The sequence below is a fragment of the Phascolarctos cinereus genome, unplaced genomic scaffold (genome assembly GCF_003287225.1).
Source record: "Phascolarctos cinereus isolate Bilbo 61053 unplaced genomic scaffold, phaCin_HiC Scaffold_3;HRSCAF=262, whole genome shotgun sequence".
NCBI lineage: Eukaryota > Metazoa > Chordata > Mammalia > Diprotodontia > Phascolarctidae > Phascolarctos > Phascolarctos cinereus.
This window is the reverse complement of record NW_027555736.1, coordinates 31,756,592-31,780,670: the sequence shown is the minus strand read 5'-3', so window position 1 is coordinate 31,780,670 and position 24,079 is coordinate 31,756,592. Positions and strand designations below refer to the sequence as shown.

Here is a 24,079-nt window from a genome sequence, read left to right as displayed (position 1 = left end):
TTTGTTGTCTGTCTATCCTATATTTCCAATATATACACATTAATCATTCAATGGCTAATTAATTCAAGACATATGCATTGACAGATTAATTCAATAGGCTGTCCTTTTGATTACATATGTCTGGACAGCAGGCATTTGTCAACCAATTGGTTTTTCCTTGTGGTCCATTAGGACCAGATCTAATGGTGGTTATAGATCTCATTGAAGAGGTCCTCCAATATTCCAGGTCTTGATGAAATCAGCACAATGTCACCCACAAACACAAGCATTTGGAGGTTCTTGCCATCCATAAGCAATATGTTTTTCATCTGAACTTCAGAGCATACATCCTTTATGACAATGGCAAACAGTGTAGCCAAGTGTATATATCAAGCTGAAGATCTGTAATCAAAGGTCACCAACCAAAGTTCTTCACAAAAGGCCCCCTCTGATGCTTCATCAGAGGGGATTCTGGGTTCCCAGAAACTGTGCCAGCCAAGTACAAGCTCAGGCAAGTGCTCTCCTGCTGGAAAGACTTTGAATTCAGTCCCAGGAAAAGACTGTGTTTGCTTAGGACAGCAGTGAATCCCAAAAGACTCATCACCAGTATCTGGCAAAGTCAAAGACAGAAAGGTCCCATCACATTATTTGGCAGTAAGGCAAGATGAGATAAAAGAGAATATCACTCTCTTAGAAACCCTTAACTTTTACAGCAAGTCCTCTTTTGGTCCTTGTATCTTCTTCCACATCTCTGGCTTTGAGCTGAAATTTGAAGAAAGCTAAAAGTCAGAGACGTGCAGGGAGAGAATTCTTCTCCTACAAGGAGCCTTTCCCAATCTCCCCTAATTCTGGTTCCTTCCTTCTGTTGATTATCTTCAATTTATCCTGCATGTATCTTGTTTGCCTGTTGTCTTCTCCCATTAGACTGTGAGTTCTGTGAGGTCAAAGGTTTTTTTTTTTTTGTCTTTCTTTAAATCTCCAATGTTTAGCACTATGCCTGGCATGCATTAGATGCTTAACAAATACTTGTTGGCTTGATTTTTGCCCTGTGAATCTCACTTTTTGTTATGCTAGTTTATGGAATGGAGAAATATACTCTATGTTAAAGGTAATGCTTAAGACAAATAAAGAAAAAATCAATCATCAAATATTTATTTAATACCTATTATTTGTGAAGTATTAAGTTAAGCCTTTGGATATCTATTATATTTCTTTCAAGGAAAATGGTAGAATTTCCATTATTTAACACACATAAAATTATGCTGAATTAAATATGAAAGAAATTATTATAAATATTGGTAAAATTTAAACCTATTTGCAAGACCTTTTCTGTGGCCAATTTTCTGTAGCTGAGTTCATCATGAATTTGCAATGAATTAAGCTATGTTGAGGAAATATGTCGTCACATAAAATATAGAAAGCACCTGCTGTGCAGAACAGTATATAGACACAATGCACGCACGCACACACACACACACACACACACACACACACACGTACGTAAGACCTGGTCTCTTGTCTTTAAAGCTCTAATACATCCATAGAAATATGAGAAAGTTACCACATACTGATGCTCCGATCCCCTCCTAATGGAGGCAGTCAGGTACAGTGGAAACAGCAGCCAATGGGAAAGTCAAGAGATCTGAGACCTAGCATTGGTTCTACCATTAACTTTGTAACCCTGGGCCAGTTAAATTCTCCATGCCTCAGTTTCTTTATGTCTAGAGGATCTCTAAGGCCCTTTCCAGCTTTAAAATGCTATGATTATTTGGAATTTATTTAAATGCTAGGTTCTAGAAGTCTCTTTTTAAAGAGACCAATTTCTAAAGTTCTGGATAGAGATCACATCAACAATATTGAAAACAATATCATAATTTCAGTTACCAGTTGGAAGGAGTTAAAATGAGGAAGGAGGAAATCTTTCCTCAGTTGGCGAAAAGACCAATGGGGGTGTTCATGTATGACATAAAGCACATATAAAATGATCATAATCTCCCTTCCAGCTGAAAGAAAGCTGCATGCAACACAAAATGTTTCTCCCCCGTGCAAAAGGAATAACCAACAGTCACACAATTGATGGGAGTAAGGAATAAAATAAGCTTTGAGATTCCTTGGATTTCTAGAGTGGCTACAAATAGGATTCTGCGGCTAGTTCAGTTAAGACCAAACACAAGCATCACGCTGCAATTTTATCTTACTTGGCACCTCAGTTGGCCTGATACTTTGAAGCATTCTAAGTGACAGAAGAGAGTCAAGATTCTTCTCAGAGCAAATTAAGGAGAGCCAGTTAGATTGGGGCAGACAGGGGGCACTGCAGTGGATAGAGTGTCAAGCCTGGAGTCAGGAAGACTCATCTTCCTGAGTTCAAACCTGGCCTCAGACACTAAATAGCTGTGTGACCCTGGGCAAGTCACTTAATTCCGTTTGCCTCAGTTTTCTCATCTGTAAATGGAGCAGGAGAAGGAAATGGCAAACCACTCCAGTATCTTTGCCAACAATACCCCAAATGGGGTCGTGGAAAGTCAGACACGACTGAAATGAGTGAACACACACAGAGGTAGATTGAGCAGTAATGAATAATAGCTGAAGAGTATAGGGACTACCAAACCATCTCAGAAATGTGCTTCTTTAAATCTTATTTTAAATTCTACCCTTCTTTAAAGAGACATACACAAATTAATGATTATTTAACAATTATGCTCGTTGTGCTATTTTAACAGTTACATTTTGTAGAAAAGGCATAGTGGAATTCAGCATATATTGAATATTCTGATTCAATTATGCATGTTTGGAAAAAGCTTATTAGTCCATTAGTCCCCACAGCTGCATTCAGGTACCACTGGGCCTAAGGCCACTTTTCCAAATAACCAATGTGGTGTCTCAGAAGAAACACAACACTTACATGGCTAGTCTGGCAAACCTCAATCTATACCATGAGGGAGAAATAGGAAAATCATGGTAAAGACCCTGGTGATCACAAAATAAAGAATGGAAATAAGAAACATAGATATACAGAAATGGGGAAACAACCCATTCAGTGCTCTTTAAGGGGTGTTCGATATTATACTGTGCCAAAGTTTTATTGTATTGAGTGATACATTATTTGTGAAAAGCTGGTCATCAGCTGGGTTGGAAATATTTTCCTTATACAGAGATTTTCAATATAATAAAATCAGATCTCTCTACAAATATCATGAGAGATAACAGTGCTGGAATCAGTCAGAAAGACCTGGGTTTAAGCCCTGCTTCTGATGTGAATGGCCTGTGTGTCCCTGGGCAAGTGACTTCTGTCTAATCACTTAATCAATCAGCATTTATGGAGACCCTACTCATTGCTGCCGAACATATTAAACAAGTTTAAGACAAAGTCCTTGGGTTCAGAGAGTTTTGATATAAGGCACCAAAAGTTATTAGAAACATTGGTAGGGTGAAGATCTGGGTTTGTATCCTGGTTTGATATATATATATATCTATCTATATATATCTATATATATCTATATATATATCTATATATATATGTATATAATATATATATATATATATATATATATACACATATACATATGTATGTATGTATATGTATATGTGTGTATATGTGTGTGTGTGTGTGTGTGTGTGTGTATGAGCAAACCATTCAATCACTTCACTTAGCTCCATTTTCTGATCCATAAATGAGAATGCTGGACTTCAGTGATCTCTTAAGTTTCTTTTAGCTCTCCTAGTTTGTGAGAATTTGAGCAATCAAAACATAGTATAGTGTTTCAGTCATCCTATGTCATGGTGGAAAAATTTAATCAAGGAAAAGTTATTTTTCATTTATCATTTTAACAAATACAATTTTATGCAAATTGGTGGCTTAATCAAGGACTGGCTGTAGCTGGTAAGAGAATTGATAAGAACCATTCAGATCATCCCAAATGGGCAATATCAGGTTACAATGTCCAGCCAGTGCCATCTGTGCCACTTGGCGGATGGTGATGGTAGTAATGATGGAAATCAATGCATTTCTTAATAGTGAAGATGAGCAACAGAAGAATGGAAGACTTATGAACTTTCTTAGCAAGATTCATGAGTATAATAGAGATCCATGTTGGATCCACATTGGCATTTGCATGGTTAGTATGGCTTTAAAAGAACAAATTTATTAAAAATAGTCTCTTTGATAGGCAAGTATACAGGGAAAATGGGACAAAGGGAAGATTTTGAATAACTGTGTTTATTTATGATAGGCATACTCATATTGTTTTTGAGGATGGCAAGATATCTGGCTGTTTTCAGACTAATTTCCTTTTTAATGTAAATAATGAAGTATTAAAAATGGATACATGACAAATATTCATGTTTTTAGAAAATGGGAATAACCTTACAAAGCTTTTCCTGATTCCCCAACTGCTAGTGCACTTCTAGTCAAAATAGCTTGTATTGCACTACTTTTATTTGTTTTCTTTATATATATTCTGCATATACATATAGAGACATGTACAGACATATATCCACGTGTATTATGTATTCATGTGTATATATGTAGGTTCATATACATATTTAGACTCCCCCACACATGCATATATGTTAGTCAATCAGTTAATAAACATATATTAAGCACCTACTGTGTGCCACACACTACTAAATGCTGGTAAGAAGCACCGGCATATAAGTTCCTTGATAGTAGGGCTTATTTCATTCTTCAAATTTTCATCCCTAGCTCCTGGTCCATTGTAGGTTAGTTTAACAAATGCTTGTTTCTCAAACGATTCACTGACTGATTGATTGTACGAGTTTATTATGGCTTAAGACGCAGGGTAACAAAGAAATGCAATTGAATGTGGTAAAGGATGATTCACCTGAAGGCACTTTTGTGACTTCTTTTTAAAAAAAACTATGTTATTTGAAAAGCTTCCATATATACACTCTTCAAAATCTAGAAATAGCATGTCCTCATAATTTTTAGAGCCGTTGATAAAGTAAATATTGATTTCTGAGCTGTATAAATCCACTTAAATAGTATAATATCTCATATTTATGTAGTTCTATAAGATTGAGGAGGCACTTTTGACAAATTATTATCATTGAATTCTCACAGCTGTTCAAGTACTATATCGCCTACTTGAAAGATGGAAGAAACAAGAGTTTGGGGGCTACCCAGCCAAGGTCATACAGCTAAGTAAGTGACTGAGTCAGGACTCACGTCTTGATCTTCTGCCTCCAAGGCCAAAGTTCTCTCTACTCCACCACAATATCTAGATTCCTGGTTATTATCTTCGAATAGATTGAGATAGGTTTCTTAAAGCTTTTGAGATATAATTAATTTCACAGGCTTGCTGAGTCGGAAGGGACCTCAGGGGCCAGCTGGCTTCTACTATATTCCTGACAAGCAGCCATCCAGTAGATAGTGTGGGGCTGTAATATTTACTCAACATTAGTTCTGCATTATGTCCTAAATCTCTGATGCACTTTAGAATAGTTTAAAAATAACTATGAAAAATAAAATGCAATTTGCCATGAAGCATCTGCACCCTGAGAGTTCAATATTCCATCCTGCAGGAGAGAAAACCGGGCTAAACAAAAGTCATGAAGGCCCAGGAGTGAGGTTTAAACAATCCCACCAAATGTAATCTCTTTTTTTAAGGTTATGAACTCCTCTTAGACCACCTTCTACCTTACAGAGTTTTATTAGTGTGCCATTCTGACTATTCAAACAATATAACTTAGCTAGCATTGTTTTGTGGCAGTGAAAACCAGATTCAATGATAATAGTAGAATCATTTTGTCCACTATATTTCTCTTTACGGAGGGCCCCAAGGGCAAATTATTATCGGACAAGTAATACTTCCCAAATCATTTTCTCATAAGGCCACCTTTTAAGTGGATGAGAAGAGTCAATAATTTTATAGCCTTTATGCCAAAGCATATTAACACTGTAAGCAGATCCATATGACACATGACTTCATAAAAATTATACTCAGATAAAATTAGTGGACATGGACATTAGAATCAATTACTTTACCTGATTTATTTAAGTTACATTGTTTTGTTAACAAATTGTTCTTTTAAAGAATCATTTCAAATAATGCTGCCTGTGTGACAATGGGGTCACAAGCACAGGTTCAAAGGGACCTTGGCGATCATTTAAACCCATCCCTTTAGTTTTCAGAGAAGGAAACTGGGAACTTGGAATCTTTTAGTCAGTCATCTTAGCTGGGATGATTAGAAGAGAAGGGAAGCCAACTTTAGAAGTCTAGGGCTTCTGCTTCTATTCCATGAAATAAGTTTGATGATGAGGCTTTGAAGTGTCTGTTTAAGCTGAACTGAACCAATATAGAAAATTTATTCTTTGTTTCCCAGTGTGAATGGATCACCACTGGGGCTAGTCCTGAAGACCAATTTTGCTCATGACTGAGTTTGTTAGTTATGAACCTAAGAAGAGTCAATTCAAATTAAAATTTAAAATATATACATTAGTGGGACTTGGAGCAAGGGAGCTGGGGTCAAACTCTGTCTTGGATACTTACTAGTATGAAGAACACATCTGTCTCTTCCTCTCTAAAATGGAGATGATAAGCCCTGTGCTACTTGTCTCACAGGGTTACTGACAGAAAAGTGCTCCAAAAGCAGGGATATGCTAGAGCCAGCTCAGGCCTGAGCCAGATTGTTAAATTTTAGGAATTCAGAAATTGTCAAATGCTACAAAATCAGGGCTTGATTAATTGTTTCAATTGCCTAGACTTAAGAAAATTTTGGAGAAAATATTAACGTGAAGACTTTTTTTTTGGGCTAGACAATGTGGTTAAGTGACTTGCCAGGGTCACACAGCTAGTAAGTGTTGTATCTGAGGCCGGATTTGAACTCAGGTCCTCCTATATCCAGGGCCAGTGCTCTATCCACTATACCACTTAGCTGCCCCTAACATGCAGATTACACTTAAAAGTGTCACGCCTTTTTTTTTTTTAAAGAGCTGGTTGCTAAATATCACCAGCACACTGCTGTCTCCAAGTACTACCTAGAAATTTGAGCTATTATTATTGCAGGAAATGAATTCTCACAATGTCCATCCTTCTGTCTGCTTTTTCTTTCCTGTGATATTAACAATCATATATACTGTGGAGGCTGCAAAACTGTTTTGGAAATTGACCTATCAGGCATAAACAGTAGGGTATATAGCTAGCCATAAAGTATGGCTTTATATAGCCTAGGATGTCTTAGATGTTTAGTACTGAATTGAGACTCAAGATTTGACTTGTGACACCACCGTATCTCCTTGTAATCATGAAACTGAACAAAGAGAGGGAGGAGTCACATAATAATAATGATAATTATGATAATATTATTTCCTAAGAATCATTAAATGTTATCACCTATAAGCTTTAGGCAAATCAAGTCAGCCTGTAATTTATTTTTTTAATTTAATTTAATTTTCAGTTCTGAATTCTTTCCCTCCCCTTCCCCTTCCCCACCCACTGAGAAGGCAAGAAAAAGAAAAACCACTACAAATATGGATGGTCATACAAAACACATTTCTGCATTAGCCAGATCCAAGAAAGAAAGAAAGAAAAAATAATAAAGAAAAAGAAGAAAACATGTTTTGATCCATTAGCTCTCTGTCTGGAAGTGGTCAGCATGCTTCATCATGAATTCTCTGGAATTGTGATTGGTCATTCCATTGACGAGATTTCCTAACTCTTTTGAAGTTGATCATCTTTACAATATTGATGTTACTGTACAAATTGTTCTCCTGGTTCTGTTCACTTCCCTGCATCACATTTATAAAAGTCTTCCCAGGTTTCTCTAAAACCATCTCCTCTGTCATTTACAGGACAGCAGCATTTCATCACATTCATTTAACTTGCTCAGCCATTCCCCAATTGATGAGTGTCTCTCAATGTCCAATTCTTTGCCACCACAAAAAAGAGCTACTATAAATATTTTTTACATATGCATCCCTTTCCTCTTTCTTTGATCTCTTTGGGGTATAGACCTAGTAGTGGTATCACAGGATCAAAGGGTAAGCACAGTTTAATAGCTTTTTGGGTATAGTTCCAAATTTCAGCCTGTACCTTCCAACTAAAAAAGATCTACTTGCCTATATGTGTTTTATTAACAGAGAGCCTCTTCTCCATTTTAAAATAGGGAGACTTCCACCCACTCTTGTTATTTAGTTCCGGGAAGATGGAAATTTGGACAGAGGAGTTAATTTGACTCCTCATTCTGTGGTTTACTGTTTACGTGACCTCTCTGGGCCTCAGTTTCTTCCTTCGTAGCTTCATTGGGTTTTAACCACGAACATGTGTTTAAAAAAATTCTGATAACTCTATTTCATTGAAATTGGTTTCTTTTGTAATTCTATGTATTTTATTTTATGCATTTAAAAACAATTCTGAGAAGGGCTCCACAACACAAAAAGGTCAAGCATTTATAAAATACCTACTATATGCCAAGCAGTTAAGAACCCTAGCCTAGATGATCTTTTAATTTCCTTCCAACTCTATATCCCATGATCCTAAGATGTTAGGTAAAACAACATTACATGGGGTCACTTAGTTAAAACTGAATTATAAATATGAGAGATGATATTAGGTGACCAAAATTTAGAATGAAAAATCTTAAATTAGGCAAAATGAATCTATATAATCTTTATAACCCAGAGGCAGTTAGATAGAGCATAAGACATGGAGTTCAAATCCAGTTCAAAGAAGACCTGAGTTCAACTGCAGCCTCAGATTCTTTCTATGTGACCTTTGGCAAGTCTTTTAAAGTATGTCTGTTTCACTTTCCTCATCTGTAAAATGGGGATAATCATAGCACCCAGGGTTGTCGTGAGGATTAAATAAGATAATATTTGTAAAGTGCTTTAAAGCACTATCCATGGTGATGCCGATAGTAACAACTGCTCTTCCTTACTCTTAACTTGCCTCTTTTCCTAATCTCAGATGAATTGGCAGCCAGGACAAGGGAGGTGAGGAGCCATGGTTCACATGTGCCTTTTGTGTCAAAATGATTGATAAGAGGGCCAGGCTCAACAGATTCTATTCTATGGCCTCACACAACCTCACGCCTTACCCCAGCACAGGGACGTTAAGCCATTCCTTCAGCCAGCAGGATTGTAGGCCATGCAGAGTGAGGGTGGGACATATGGGCACCCATGTGCAACCTTTATGATTAATGGGAGAAGCCCTAAGCCAACCCACTAGCCATTTTTTGATTGGCCTAGGTGCCAAAGTTTCCTAGACAAGCTACCTTTTGCAGACCACCAATCTCTGAAAGAGGTGAAATTTACATCTCTAGGAATTACCTAGCAGGTTTTACTACATTATGGTGAGGTTGTGTTATCATTATGTTATGATGAAACAATATCGGTCAAATGATTGTGCAAATTGGTAGGGCTGTATGACAGTTTATTCAAATAACTAAAGAAAATCTTATAACGAAAAAATAGGTCTTGTAGAAAGGGTTAAAATTAAGTTGCTTATCACTTCACTAAAATTCTAAAGGGCTCATTAATTTAGAATTTAGTGCCCTGGAGTGGGGAACTTGGTGAATCACCACTTGATCTAAAAGTCAATATTTAATTCTATGGAAGTTTCCCCAAATGTATCTATTTTTAGCTTCTATTTTGTATTATTTTCACATTATTGAGCACCAAATGTATTCTTAATTGTGTGTTTACATATTTCTATTTCTCCTAAAGTGGGTGCAAATTTTCATTTAATATCCCATTTAAATTATAGCTTTTCTATAGTACATAACATGAAAGACCATATTTGGCAAAATGGTATTGAATTAGTCAGTGCAATGACTATTAACTTAGTGTCTCACTAAATATTAATTAAAATAAAGGCAGTGACATGAGTATGTAGTCCTTAGTGTTTATTCATTAAGTTAATCCTACTATGCTTGATTTATTTGATTGGCACTGCCAATTCTGAATGGAATAGAATAGGAAATGCACATCAGAATGGTGATGCATAAACATCACTGTGTGCAGAAATATGCCCAATATCTATTCACCACTCTCACAAAATATAGTTCAGCTAAATACAAAAAAAAATGGTTTACACCAGGGGATCTTAACCTTTTCTATGTTACAGACTCCTCTGACAGTCTGGTGAAGCTAATGGACTCATTCTCAGAACAATGTTTTTAAATGCATAAAACAAAATACATAGGATTGCAAAGGAAAACAATTATGTTAGAATAAAGATGTCACTTTTTTCCTATCCAAGGTCATGAAACCTCTGAAATCTACCTGTGTGGACCCCAGGTTAAGATTTTCTTGCCTATACACTATTTATTGGATAAATGGAGTATGTATTCTTTGTACAAAATTAAGAATACTGTTCTACTCAGTAAATGTTAGAAATAGCAATTCATAAGGGAAGCAATGTCAATGTTGTATGTTGAGTCAGTCTGTGTCAAAAATCATGAGACAAGGTTCTATCCTTTGAATTTCACATGATCAGTCTCCGTTCCCAAGGTCATGTTATCTTATCCCTGGTTCTGTATCCCCTTTCCTCCCTGCTTTCCATACTGTGCTAGGTGCTAGCTGTCTGTGGGAAATCATGCATCCCCTCTCCTGGGGTGGGGGTGGGGATACTGTTTAAGAGATGCAACTCCTCAGAGAGGGTAATCTCTTAAAAGTGCAAATTTCCCCCAATGAAACCTTTATTTCTTACTGTAAACATACATCTCCTCTCCCATGGGAAAGTCCTTTATTGGTATCCTTTCTTTTCCTAGAAGAATGATTTTTTTAAATATAATAAAAAGAATATATCTAAAAGCCAAAGCTAGCCTTATTTGTGAGGGAGAAATGCTAGAAGCCTTTCCCAAAAAGGAGGCTTAAAGCAAGGATGCTCTCTCTTTATGGTTATGACACAGTTCTAGAAAGACTAGCAAAGGCCAGAAGACAAGACAAAGAAATTAAAGGCATAAACACTGACAGAGAAGAGACAGAATCATTCCTATTTGCCGACAACATCGTGGTTTCTTTAGAAAACTCAGAGAATCAGGAAATAAATTAAGATAGTCACTTCTATAAAGGAGCAATATACAAAACAAATCCACAAAGTCATTATTATTTCTCTAAAAAATTATGTTCTGATATTTTGTTTTTATATCACTTCCTTTCTGACTATAAGCTTTCCCCTCAAATTCCTCCTCAAAAAGCAAATAATTTCTTCTAATAAAGAAAGAGGGGAAAAAGCATGTCTGTCAAACTACCAACACCATCAACTGAGTTTCAAAGTCTATTGAATGCTTCCCATTTGCACAGTCTACCTCTGCAAAAAAAGATTGGGCAGTGTATGCTATTATCTCTTCTCTAGGGACAAACTCGTTCATTATAATTACAGTGTTTGGTTTCATTTTTTTGTTCTTTTCCTTTTAACTGTTGCCTTCGTTATGCATCATTTTCTTGTTCAGTTTACTGCACTCTGAGTCCGTTCATATAAGTTTTCCTATACTTCTCTGAATTCATTTTCACTGTTTCTTATGATGTATCAATATTCCATTAAGTTCACATACCACAATTTGCATAGCTATTCCCCAGCTGATGGGCATCTACTTCATTGCCAATTCTTCTCTACAATGAAAAGCTTCCTATGAATATTTTGGTGTACACAGGCCTTTTCTTTCTGTCTTTGACCTCCTTGGGGGTGTCTGCCCAGCAAGGGAATCTTTGAGTCAAAGGATATGGACATTTTAATCACTTAAAAAAAAGTATACTTCCAAATTGCTTTCCAGAATGGTTGGCCAAATTCACATCTATGCTAACAGAAGATCATTCTAGTTATTCTTCTGCAATGCCTTTTTGTCATCTTTTTCTATTTCCTGAAAATTAGGTGAAAACTCAGCGTTGTTTTGATGTGCATTTCTATTATTGTCGGTGATTTGAAGAGGTCTTTCACATAATTATTAATGGCTTTAATTTCTTTTTTTTGAGAATTGTTGGCTCTTATTCTTTGACCATTTATCCATTTGGGAATGGCCCCTTGTCATATAGATTTGTGTTAGTTCACCATATATTTTAACTATCAATCAATCAATATTACTACGGCTGCTGTTGCTACTACTACTACTACAATAACAACTTACACTTATATAGGGTTTGCAATGCATTTTATTACATGTTAATTCATTTGATCTGCACAACCCAGTGAGGTAGGGCTATTCTTATCCCCATTTTACATATGGGGAAAGCAAAGAAGGATTCAAACTTGGGGTTTCATAATTCCAAGTCCATCGCTCTATCCACTGAGCCACTTAGCTGCCTTTCTTTTGTTAGGCATTAATGAAGTGCTAACTTTATGGCTACAAAGACAAAGTGAAAGTGTTTGTCTTTAAGGAGTTGACACTCTATTAGGGGGGGACAATACATACTCCTGTAAGTATAAACCAATACACTTCAGGAAGTCATACTAGCAGACCCTTATCAGAGATGTTTGATGCAAAGATTTTCCCCATTCAATAGATTTTCTTATCCTAGATACCTTGGTTAGTATTTCTAAACAGCAATAACAGAACCAAAGAGGAAACAACAGAGAGGGAGATCCCATTAAAATTACTACAAAATGCATAATGTATCTGTGAATCTATCTACCAGAATACATCCAAGACTTATAAATATTACAAAATGCTCTCTAAAGAAATAATCATTTTAATAATTGAAGAGATATTAATTATTCATGGTCAGGCTGCAACAGTATAATAAAAATGACCATGCCATGTAAATTAATTTATAGGTTTAGTGCTATGGAGTACTTTAGAGAGCTAGACTAACTCATAACAAAAATGTCTAGGATCTCATGGTTTCGAGGAACAAAAGGTCTTGACCCTTAAGGGAAATAATGCAAAAAAGAGGAGCAATAAAGGAAGAATGGATCTCCCAGATCTTAAATTCTATTATAAAGTAGAAATCATCAAAACCACTGATGGTAATGGTCAAGAAATAGATGGTAGATCTACATAGAAATAGATCAGTAGAAAAGATTAGACAAAGAAGAATCAGAAACAATCAAATTCAATTACCCAGTGTTCAATAAACCTGAGAATATGAATTACTCAAATCAATCAATCAGTCAATAAGCATTATGGAGTGTCATCTGTGTCACATACTTTCCTGGTTGCTGGGACACTAAGACAAAAATGAATGGTCTCTGTTCTCAAGAAGCTCATATTTTTTAGAAAGAGGAAACATGTAAATGTATATTCATATTCATATGTATGTGTATCTACACACATACACAAACACACATATATGTATTTACAGAACAAATATAAGCAGAGTAAATACAACATAAAGATAGCTGTTTAAAAAAAAACAAGGTAGCTAGTGAAGGGGAGATACTAGCTTTGGGGGGAATTAGGAAAGACATTATTGTCTAACAGAATGTTGGCAAATTCAAATACAAATGAGGCTACTAACACATAAATAAGGATCCCTGTAGGCCACATATTAATTTAGAAAACCACCTATTAACACTATCTATGTTTGTTGTATTTTAATTTAGTTTGTTAACTATTTCCCGAATACATTTTAATCTGGTTCAAGGGGCACTCTGCAGTGTTGTGGGACATATGACACTGTCTTTGACACCTCTAATGTTTGAGTTTCTTTAGGGACTTTCCAGACATGAGGTATGGTCATGCAAAGGCACAGTGAAAGGAGAGGGACACCGGATGTGGGGAACAAGGAGAAGTGCGATTTGGCTGGACCACATGAGCAGGCAGGGGATGAATGCATTACTAGGCTTGAAGAACAGGGGAGGGCCAAATTGTGAGTAGAGTTTCTACTATATCCCTGAGGCAAAGGCGAGGCATTGGAGTTCACTGAGTAAGAGAGTGTTGAGTAAGGTCAGATTTGTGTTTAGGAGAATTACTTTGGGAGCTGGTGAAGGGAGCAGTAGAGTCGGTTGAGACCTATTTGGAGGCAATCACAAAGGGCCAGGTGAAAGGTGACCAGTGCTTGAACTAAGGTGGTGGCTCTATAAGAGAAATGATGGAGGCAAGAGATGTTGTGGCAGAAGAAATGGCATGCTTTGGCAACTTATTGGATACGTGGCATGAGACCAGAACTGTTGGAAAAACAGGAAGGCCATTTGGTGGAAATTAGCTTGAGAACATCAACGTGTACTATATCCCACAGTAAGCTAAAAACGGGTGTGCAACCTGAATGCAAAATGTCACACCATTAAAAAAAAATTAGAAGAGAACATGATCTAGTACCTTTTATAGTTATGGTAAAGAGGAGAACACTTAGCCAAATAAATCATTACAAAAGTGAAAACAGACAGTTTTTAGTGCATGAACTCGAAAAGCCTTTGCAAGAACAAAATCAACGCAGCTAGGATAAGGAAGAAAACAGTTGATTGGGAAAACAACCTTGCATCAACATTTCCACAAGGAGCTAATATCCAAAGCTATATAGGTAACACACATACACACATACTTGCTTATGCCCTCTGGTTATGCACACACACACACAATACATACATACACACACATATATACGTGTGTGTATATACACACATATGCGTGTATATGTGTGTGTGTGTGTATAGAGAGAGAGTTCTTAAAAGAGTTGAAAACTATTAGCTACATGGGAGACTTTAACTCATCATAAATAGCAAAAGAAACGCAAATCAAAACAGCTCTGAGGTTTCACCTCAAACGGGAATTTGGCAAAGTTGGCAGTAGTCAATGTTGGAGTGACAAAGGGAAAACAAGTAAATTAATCATAATTAATCCTGTATTGATTGTTGGAGCTATAACTTATTCTAACCATTCTGGAAAACAATTTGGAACTGTGATTAAAAAAGGAATAAAACATTGATGTCTTTTGATTTTGTGATTCCATCTAGGCATATACCCAGGGTTAGATAGAAGGAAAGGGTCCCACCCATACCAAAATATTCATAGCAGCATATTTTTTTCTGTGGTAGCAAAGATTGAGAAACAGAGTAAATGCCCATAGTTTGAGAAATTGCTAAACCAGGAGCTCTTAATCTGTGGCCTAAGAACTTATTTTAAAAATATTTTATTAATTATATTTCAATATAATTGGTTTCCTTTGTAATCCTATGTGTTTTATTTTATACATTTAAAAACCATTATTTAGAGAATGGGTCCAGAAACTTGTCCAGGCTTCCAGAGGGGTTCATGGTAGAAAAAAAATTATCCCAGAACCCCTGGGATTAAAAGAGTTACAGCATATAAATGCAATTAATTACCATAGGCACAAATTTGAAGAATTGTGAGAAACATAGAAAGACTTATGTGAACTGATGTGGAATGTAGTACGCAGAGCCTGAAAAATGAGATACATTACAATGTAAATGGAAACAACAAAATGAAACTGAACACTGCATCATTGTAATCACCAATCTGGGCCCTGGTGAATAATTGAAAAAAAAAATACAGCTTTCTCCACTCTTTGTGGATCTGGGAGAGTGTGGAATACGGCAAATACTGCCAAGCTTGTCTGATGGGCTGGCTCTACAAAACTATTTTTTTTCGTTTCTTTCTTCTAATTTTCATTCCAAGGGATGTCTCACTGGGTGAGGGATACATTTAAACATGAAGGTGATATAAGAAAATATATCAATAAAAATAAGATTAAAAATAAAAACAATTATAAGCAGACCTCAACAGAAATTCATGAAAATCTGTGGTATTTTATTTATCTAGTTGTCTGTTTATAACATTGTTCCTATGGCATGGTCTTCCTTAATATCATTTCACCTCTGTTTTTTGCAGAACTACTTGGCAACTTTCAGTAGGGGATGCTGAAGTTTTGTTTCTGCTTTAATACTGTTTATAATTGTAAAATAGCTTAAGCCCCAAACACTAGATCAATTCTTCCTTTATAATTGTCATCGATTCTGTCATTGAGCCTGGAGGAGTAGGAACCTATGGGAACCTTAGAGCCAAAATTCTTGATCTTTTTGGAGTCATGGACCCCTTTGGAAGTTGGGAGAAGCCTGTGGAACTCTTCTCAGGGTCATGTTTTTAAATGTGTAAAAAATACACAGAATTACAAAGGAAATCGATTATATTGAAAAAAAAGTCATTGTTTTTTCCTATCCAGGTCCATGGACCCTCTGAAATCTATCCATGTTGACTCTAAATAAAGAACTACTCTAGACTGCACATAAATTGCCCCACTTTGTACCAAGCCCAGGGGCCTGCTGGTAAATGTTTAACAACCGGCTGGAGAAAGGAATTTATACACGTAATTGTACTTTAATTTTCATGATCCACTTTGTCTCCATCACTTTCTTTCTTTTTTTTTTTTTGGCAATTGGGGTTAAGCAACTTGCCCACCTAGCTGCCCTCCATCACTTTCTTAAGTCTAGGCAATCAGCAAAACAATCAGTCAAGCAATGATTTGTATCCTTTGCAGATTTTCAAGGTGTAAATGCTTACATTGAAAATTAAACAACCGGGTCTCATTAGGAGTTGGCCTCAGCACACTTCTGTGTAAGGCTATCCTTGTATAAACCTATATTGGCTAGATGGAGACAGAAGCAATCCCTTTCAGAAGCAGGAGGTCGAAGAGTTATTTTAATTTGAGATCCATAACCAATTCTGGGCAATATCCACTCTTATTTTCTCTACAGCACTGTGTATACAGGAGGTATTCAATAAATATTTTTTGAATGTACAAACGAATGAAATCATTAAGTCTAATAGTTCTGCTCAAAAGGTATATTTGGCTTCAGGACCATTTTTTTCCCTTCAAGGTTTAGAAAGCCTTAATCAAGGTCTGTTACCTCTCAGTACCCAATTGTACATTCCTGTTTGAACATCGAAGGAAAAATAAAGGCCCAGATTCCTCTCCCCTAGTTGTTACAATGCACTGTTCTCACTTCTGGGTACAATTTTCATTAAGACCCTTGCTTTATTGATATCCTTCCAACCCCTCTCTTATAACTTATCATCTTCTATATTTGCTCATTTCTCTCCAATTTAACTAGGCATTCATAGTCATACACATGGACGAATTCCTTGTCCACATATCATCCTTTTAACTAAACCGTGGGAGGATCTAAACTGAATTGGTCTTAGAAGGGAACAAAATCTAGCATTTATATAGAGCTTATGGTATGCAGAGCGCTTTACAAATATTATCCTATTTTGCCCTCACAACCACCCTGTGATATAAGTGCTATTATACTTATTTTATGGCTGAGGAAATTGAGAAAAACAGAGGTGAAGTGGCTCACCCAGGATCACACAGCTATTAAGTGTCTGAGATTGGGTTTGAACTCAGTTCTTTCTGAATATAGGTCCAGTACTCTCTATACAGTGTGGAAGAGGCACCACTGAGTTTTTGCTCAACTGCAGGTTTATTTAGGGATTTTCCTCATTCCTAGCTTCTACTGACAATATCTAATTTTCCAAGACACTTATTGAGACCGAATCTTTCTCAGTCCTGAAATTATTCTTTAAAACAATGTTTTTCAAACAGTCTTCTGGAATGTCCTCTTAAGTAGTCTGAAGCTAAAGGTGGCCTGAAGCAAAGATTTATCATGGTGGACAAGCATACACAGCCAATTGTTTTTTTCAGTCTTTGCAGAGAAGCACCAGAGATTGGCTGAACTTGATCTTGTGGCCAAAAGTTGGCTTCTCATTGGCCTAGAATAAATCACTGAACCCACTCAGGAATGGTCACCACTTTGTTCAAGATTTTACTCCACTAAAAAGGTAGAGAATTTCAAACATCCTTGGGATACAAGGGGAAAACACTACCAGAGGGTTTTTGAAGTTTTAAGTGCTGTTGTACTCTCTGCATGAACCGCATCATATTTCATTTGTGTTAAAATTCCTTAAGATTGGACTAACTCACATCCTTTGCTAGCAGGAGACAGCGAAAACAGACATAGCTGTTCTAGAAAATGAAAGGGTCCTTGCCCACTGTGAAAAGCTAAAAAAAAAAAATCCTTGTAAACCTGGGAAATTTGATTGGGTAGCTGAATGCTAAGGTCATGTTTCTTAGACCATAATGGAATTAAGGAGCTTTTGAAATATGTAGGTATAAAACCATGAACAGTTGCTAAAGTGTTGTTTCAATGAATTCAGGTGAAGTGATGAAGGACAGGGGAGCTACAGAAAGTTTGTTAGGTGTAGAAAGAAGAAATCTGGATAATGAAAGAGATACTATCAAGTGCTTAGGAGCCTGATTTAAGGTAAACTTCCAAGGTGGTAGTTTCAGCTTAAACAGTTTCCTCATTTGAATCTAATCTTAAACTCCAATAGTATCCCTCAATTGAACAGCAGGTTTGCAAATCTAGAAAGCCAGAAAATTCATTTTGCAATACAAAAAAAGCTTTTTTTTTAAACAAAGGGGGATAAGCCAATTTCAGCAAAAATTATATAATGAGAATTACATAGGTTAGTTTATTTGCATCTCATTAAAAAAAAGGTCTCTATACCAGCTTTAATATTCCAGGATTCATTCTAAATCCACCCCATCAAGTTTCTCTTTCTTTCTTTCTTTCTTTCTTTCTTTCTTTCTTTCTTTCTTTCTTTTTTTTTTTTTATAGTCTGAGAGGCAAGAAACCATGAAGACAGATAACACATTTCTGAAATTGTTGAACATTTACAAAGCCCTCCCTTTGCAGGACCCTGGGAGGTGGTTAATAGTAATACTATTGCTCCATTTTATAGATGAGGAAAGTAAGGCTGAGAGAACATAAGCTATTTGCTTGAGTTTAATACCAAGCGTATTGCCAAAAAGGCATTTGGACCTTAGAACTGGAAGCATGTTTTAAATTTTTCTAATCTTGGTTGAGTTTCAACTTCTGCCCACTTCACAATTCCTGTAGCTCTCCAGACTGAACTCCCAATCTACCCATCCACTTCTGCATCATGGTTTGTGATCCACATGAAAGAAGGTGCTGATTGGAAGGAGCCCCTCCACACCCCACCTGACTGAACTCATTGCCAGTAAGCATAATCAATAGGCTCTTGGAATCTTAGAGCAGCAAGAAGCCTCTAGTTAACCCCCATATTTTAAAAGGGAGGAAACTGAGGTGCAGAGGGGAAGTGACTTGCCAGTGGTTTTCCACTATACTGTTTCTCTGTATGCCCCCTTGATCAAAGCTAGATCCTAGATATTATTTCCAAAGCCAGGGCCTTTCCTTCTCTGGACCCTAAATTCTCCCCATTTGAGTGAGGCAGAGCTGGGCAAGATCTTGGACAATACAAGTCCATAGGATTAGAGTTCTAGACTTCGGAGGTCTTGTGGTCCAGCCTCCTCATATTTAGATGAGCATCGGAGTCCGTAGAGGGGAAGCGATTTGCCCATGGTCGGACAGATAGGAAGCAGCCTAGCAGGGAGGGATTCAAAGGCAGCTTTTCTGACTCCAAGGCCACGGTCCCCTTTTACCTCTAGCAGTTCTGTAACAATGAGGTGATGGGACTAGGTGACCTCTAATGTCCTTTCCAGTTTTAAAATCCTACAATCCCAGAGATCTCTCGGGGCTATTAATAATCTGTGAGTTTCTATCCTGAGGGGAAGGAATTGACTAAAGGCAAGAAAGGCAAGTGGTGTACCACAAGGTGGGGGAGCCAATTCAATAAACATTTAATAAGAACTTGTTAAAGCTGGGCACTATGCTAGGCCTGGGGTTGCAACGACCAAAAAGGGCATCAGTAGCCCTGGCTTACTCGGGGGAAGGGTGGGGCACAATATGTACACGAATAAGTGTGTTCTACTGGGGTATTTTATAATGTCAACTCTGGGAGGGACCTCAGGGAGCTTCCAGTCCAATTCTGCCATTTGACCGATAGGGAAATTTAAGTACGGGAGAGGAGAAGTGGCTTGCCTGCGGTCACTTGGAGAGTTCATTGGTATAATTGAGATTTGAAACCACATCTGCCTGACTGCAGATTCAGTGCCCCCTCCACCAGGCTGGTGAGGGGGCACGGCTTGGAGGGCTAGCACGGAATGAGGTCTGGCAGGCCCTGGGCAATGCTACGGAGTGGCGGAGCCCGCAGGTCAGGACGACCTCTTCCTTCCCCTTCGCACAACTCTGGGTCCTATCGGGCGGCCAGCCTGGGGAGGGGGCGCATATGGAACTCAGGGGTCCGCGCACTAGCCATATGCTTCCCCTCCCCCCACCCCGCCCCCAGTACTCCGGGGCTCAGAGGGTGGCCGGGTTGGGGGTGGGGTGGCTAGCTGATGGAAAGCCGGGGTTCGCGCGCTCGCTGGGCACCTCCTCCTCCTGTACGCCCCCCTCCCGCCCCAGCCCTCTGGGTCCCAGCGGGTGGCCAGCGGGGAGGGGAGGGCGGCGTGAACGTATGGAACATCGGGGTCCGCGCGCTTGCCAGGCGCCTCCCCTTTTCTCACCCACGTCCCCTCCTCTAGCAATCTGGGGTCTCAGCGGGAGGCCAGGGGGGGTTCTAGTTCGCCGGGCGCCTCCTCCTTTCCCATGTCCCCCCCTCCCCCGTCTCCTTTTCCCGCGCAAAAGGCTGGCCTTGGCCCCCCGGCAGGGCCCGCCATTTCCAAGCACAGGGAACCCGAGCCGCCCCGGAAAGGGAACCCGAAGGGGAGGTCGGAGCCCCTCCTCCGCAGCCGGTCCCGGCCCCCCGGCGCGCTCTCCCGGCCTCGGGGCCCGGCCCCGGCCCGCCTCCGCTCCGCCGCCACCGCCACCGCCGGCGCATCCATCACCGCTGCCTCCGGCGCCCCCATTGTCAGCCTCGGGGCCCGGGCGCCCCCTTCTTCGGCCTGGCCCCGCGGGCGGCAAGGACTGGCTCCCGCTTCTAGCGTTCACCAAGTGCTGTCACCCGAACGACCGTGCCTCACCCTCCTCCCCTATTCCGTTCACCTGGGGCCCCTTCAGCTGGAAGCCCGGCCCCCCGCGCCCAGCATCTCGCCCTGGCCCGCTCTGCAGAGAATCCCGCGGGCCCAGCCGAGCCAGGGCCGCAGCCAGGCCGGGCAGGGGGCGCCCCCCCCACCCCCAGCCCTCGCCCTTCTCCCCTCCCCCACCTCGGGCGTCTCCATCCTAGCGCCCCGACTCCGCTCAGCGCCACCCCCCCCCCCGGGCCTCAGCCTTGTTCTCATTCCAGCCGCCCTCCGTCCTGCTCCAGCCCCCGGCCCAGCCCTGTCTGTCCCCCTCTGCCCCCTCCCCCCAGCCCTGGCCACAGGTAGGAGGCGGGGGCGAGAGGTGCCCAAGGGGACCCCGGCCCCTTGCAGCACCCTGAGGAGGCTCTCACCTGCGCCTCGCCGCCTCCTCCTCGGGCTCGGGCGCCCCGGCCCTGGCCCCCGCCGCGGGCGGCTGGGCCCCGCTGCGCTTCTCAGTCCGTCCGCGCGTCCGGCTGCGGGCCAGCGGCCAAGGCCAGCGCCGTCCTGCGCCCCGGTCCTGCGCTCCTCGGCTCCGCTCCTTTCTTTCTTGTTGGCGAAGGATGCGCGCGTCTGTGTGTGTGTGAGTGCGCGCGTGTGTGTGTGTGCGTGTGAGTGTGTGTGCGTGTGTGTGTGCGCGCGTGTGTGTGCCAATGGCGGGCGGCGGCAGCGGCAGCGGCAGCGGCTTTGCTCACCAGGCCGGGATCCTAACTAACGGGGGGCGGGGAGGCGGAGGAGGCGGAGGCGGAGGCGGAGAAGGAGAAACCCGCTCCCTCCAGCTCCAGCTCCCGCTCCTGCTCCTACTTCTGGTCCTCCGCCTCCTCCTGCTCTTAACCACCTCTAGGAGGAGTCGCTGCAGCTTCGTCACCCCCACAGCCGGAGCCGCCACCCCGCCATCGCATAGCGGTCACCCAGCCTAGGGGGTGGTGGAGTGTGTGTGTGTGTGTGTGTGTGTGTGTGTGTGTGTGTGTGTGTATGTGGCTGGACCATTGTCCTCCGGGGGCGCTAAACAGGGGTGCTCTCGCTGTCCCTTACCTGCCACTCGCCCACCTATCTGTCCCTTCATTGTGCCGCTATCTCTCCGTCTAGGTAGCCCCATCGATTTCTGTCTATTCCTATATATCAATGATCTGTTTATTTCTCTATCTTCATCATCTGTCTATCATTTACCTGCCTCGACGTCAGTCCTTCTGTCTCTATATAATCTGTATCTATCTATTTTTGTCTACCATCTGTCTGTCTCTATCACTATCTGTCTTTGTGCCTTTCAATCTATGTCCATTTATTTACATCTCTCTCTCTGTCTCTCTCTCTCTCACTCTCTCTCTCTCTCTCTCTCTCTCTCTCTCTCTCTCTCTCTCTCTCTCTTTCTCTCTCCCTCCTTCCTTCTCTCCTCTCTCTTTCTATTTCTCTCTGTCTCTCCCTTATGTACCTGTCTTTCTATTTATCCCTCCATCTCTCTAATCTCTGTGTATCGATCAGACATTTCTTAAAGTCCACTACGTGCCTGGAACTGTTTAGGCACTGAAGTAACAAACACAAAAATCAAACAGTCCCGCCTTCAAGGAGATTACATTGGATGTAAGAAGACATCGTGTGCATGATACATTCCCAATGAGTCTTTCCTTACCAGACCTGAGGGTTCCTTCTGAGTGCCCTTGGCCTCTCTGCAGCATCTGATGTAGTTAATCGCTTTCCCTCTTACATACTCTGTGCTCTCTAGGTTTTCACCACCCTGCTGTGTCCTGGTTCCTCTCCTACCCCTCTAAACTGCTAGTTCTCATTCCCCTTTGTTGGCTCTTCATATCCTGCTCACTAATCATGCCTGTCCCCATGACCTCTTTTCCCTCTATACCGTCTCCCTTGGTGATCTCATCAGTTCACATGGGTGCAATAATCATCTCTTTGTAGATGATTCCTGGATCTATATATCCAGCCCTAGACTTTCTCCTGATCTACAGACATACATGCTCCTTTTGGGCATATTGAACTGGATATTCCATAGGTGTCTCAAACACAACATATCCAAAACAGAACTCAGTATCCTCTGCCTTCAAACTCTATCTTCCTCTAAAATTCCCTATTATTGCCAAAGGTAACCATCCCCCAGGTTCATAACCTCAGTTTTATCCTCCTGTCTCCCCCCTCTCTAATTCATTCTCTACTCATTTACTAAATCCTAGGTCTGACTTTGTGTCAATGTCCTCCCCCTCCCCCAGATCCAGGGGTTCTCTATTACCTCAAGGATAAAATGTAAAATCCTTTATTTAGCATTGAAAGCTCTTCACAACCTAGCCCTTTACTACTTTTTCAATCCTCTTAAGATTTACTCCTCTCCATATTCTTTTTGATCCAGCAACACTGACTTGGAGTTCCTCCAACGTGACCCTCCATCGCTGTGCCTGTCTTCCACACCAGAGACGTTCTGCCCCCCTTCCCTCTGCCTTTTCATCTTCCACACTTCTTTCAAGATTCAGCTCAAATCTCACTTTCTGCAGGAGGCCTTTCCCTCCCAGACTGCCTTCTATCCACTCTGTATGTGTTTTGTATGCACCCAGTCATTATTCACAAGTTGTCTCTCCCATTAGAGTGTAAACTTTTTGAGGGCAGACTGTTTTTTGTCTTCCTTTGTATCCCCAGAATTAGCATAGTGCTTGTCACGTGATAAGCAAAGTATATTCAACAAGTAGGTATTAAATGCCTAATGTGCCAGGTATAAGCAACCACTATATACTCAGATTATGCTACATTCTAGGAATAAAATGACCAAAATGAAAGTCTTTGTCATCAAGGTGATAATCTATCTGGAGAGACAACATATTCATATATAAATAACTATCTCTGTATGTATGTTTCTATCAGTTTATCTTCTGTATCTCTGTGTGTATGTTTATATCTGTTTATGTTCTGTATCTCTGTCTCTCTGTTAATTTTTCATTCTAAAGACAGAATTGCTATATTTTCCCAAAACATAGAGGTGGATATGTGTATTTACTAAGCTGTAAATTAGACTAAGGCAGGATTAAGTCATAGGTCACAAACCAACCTTTGATCTTTGATAGAATCTGTAATAGGACCATTTACAGCTAGAAGGTGCCTTGGAGATTACTTAGCCCAACTTCCTAATCTTTTTTAATCAGAAAAGCAGAGTTGACTTTCATCCTACAATTCCCAGGAGAATCTTAAGAAGCAGCAAGAGGAAATGATCCCTGGAATATGATAATGTTTAATAGAATTGCATCTGGTCACAGATATCCAGTGTTTGCA

The 24,079-nt window shown here is 40.2% G+C and overlaps 1 protein-coding gene across 1 annotated transcript in view; it reads right to left on the bottom strand.

The window, feature by feature from the left end:
• MACROH2A2 (macroH2A.2 histone) overlaps nt 1–21,637 on the bottom strand; it is a 60,677-nt gene extending 39,040 nt beyond the window's left edge. Inside the window, exon 1 of the mRNA XM_020975208.2 lies at nt 21,187–21,637. The gene's annotated coding sequence lies outside the window, so the exon portion shown is untranslated. The remainder of the gene's footprint in view (nt 1–21,186) is intronic.
• Nucleotides 21,638–24,079: the final 2,442 nt, after the last annotated feature.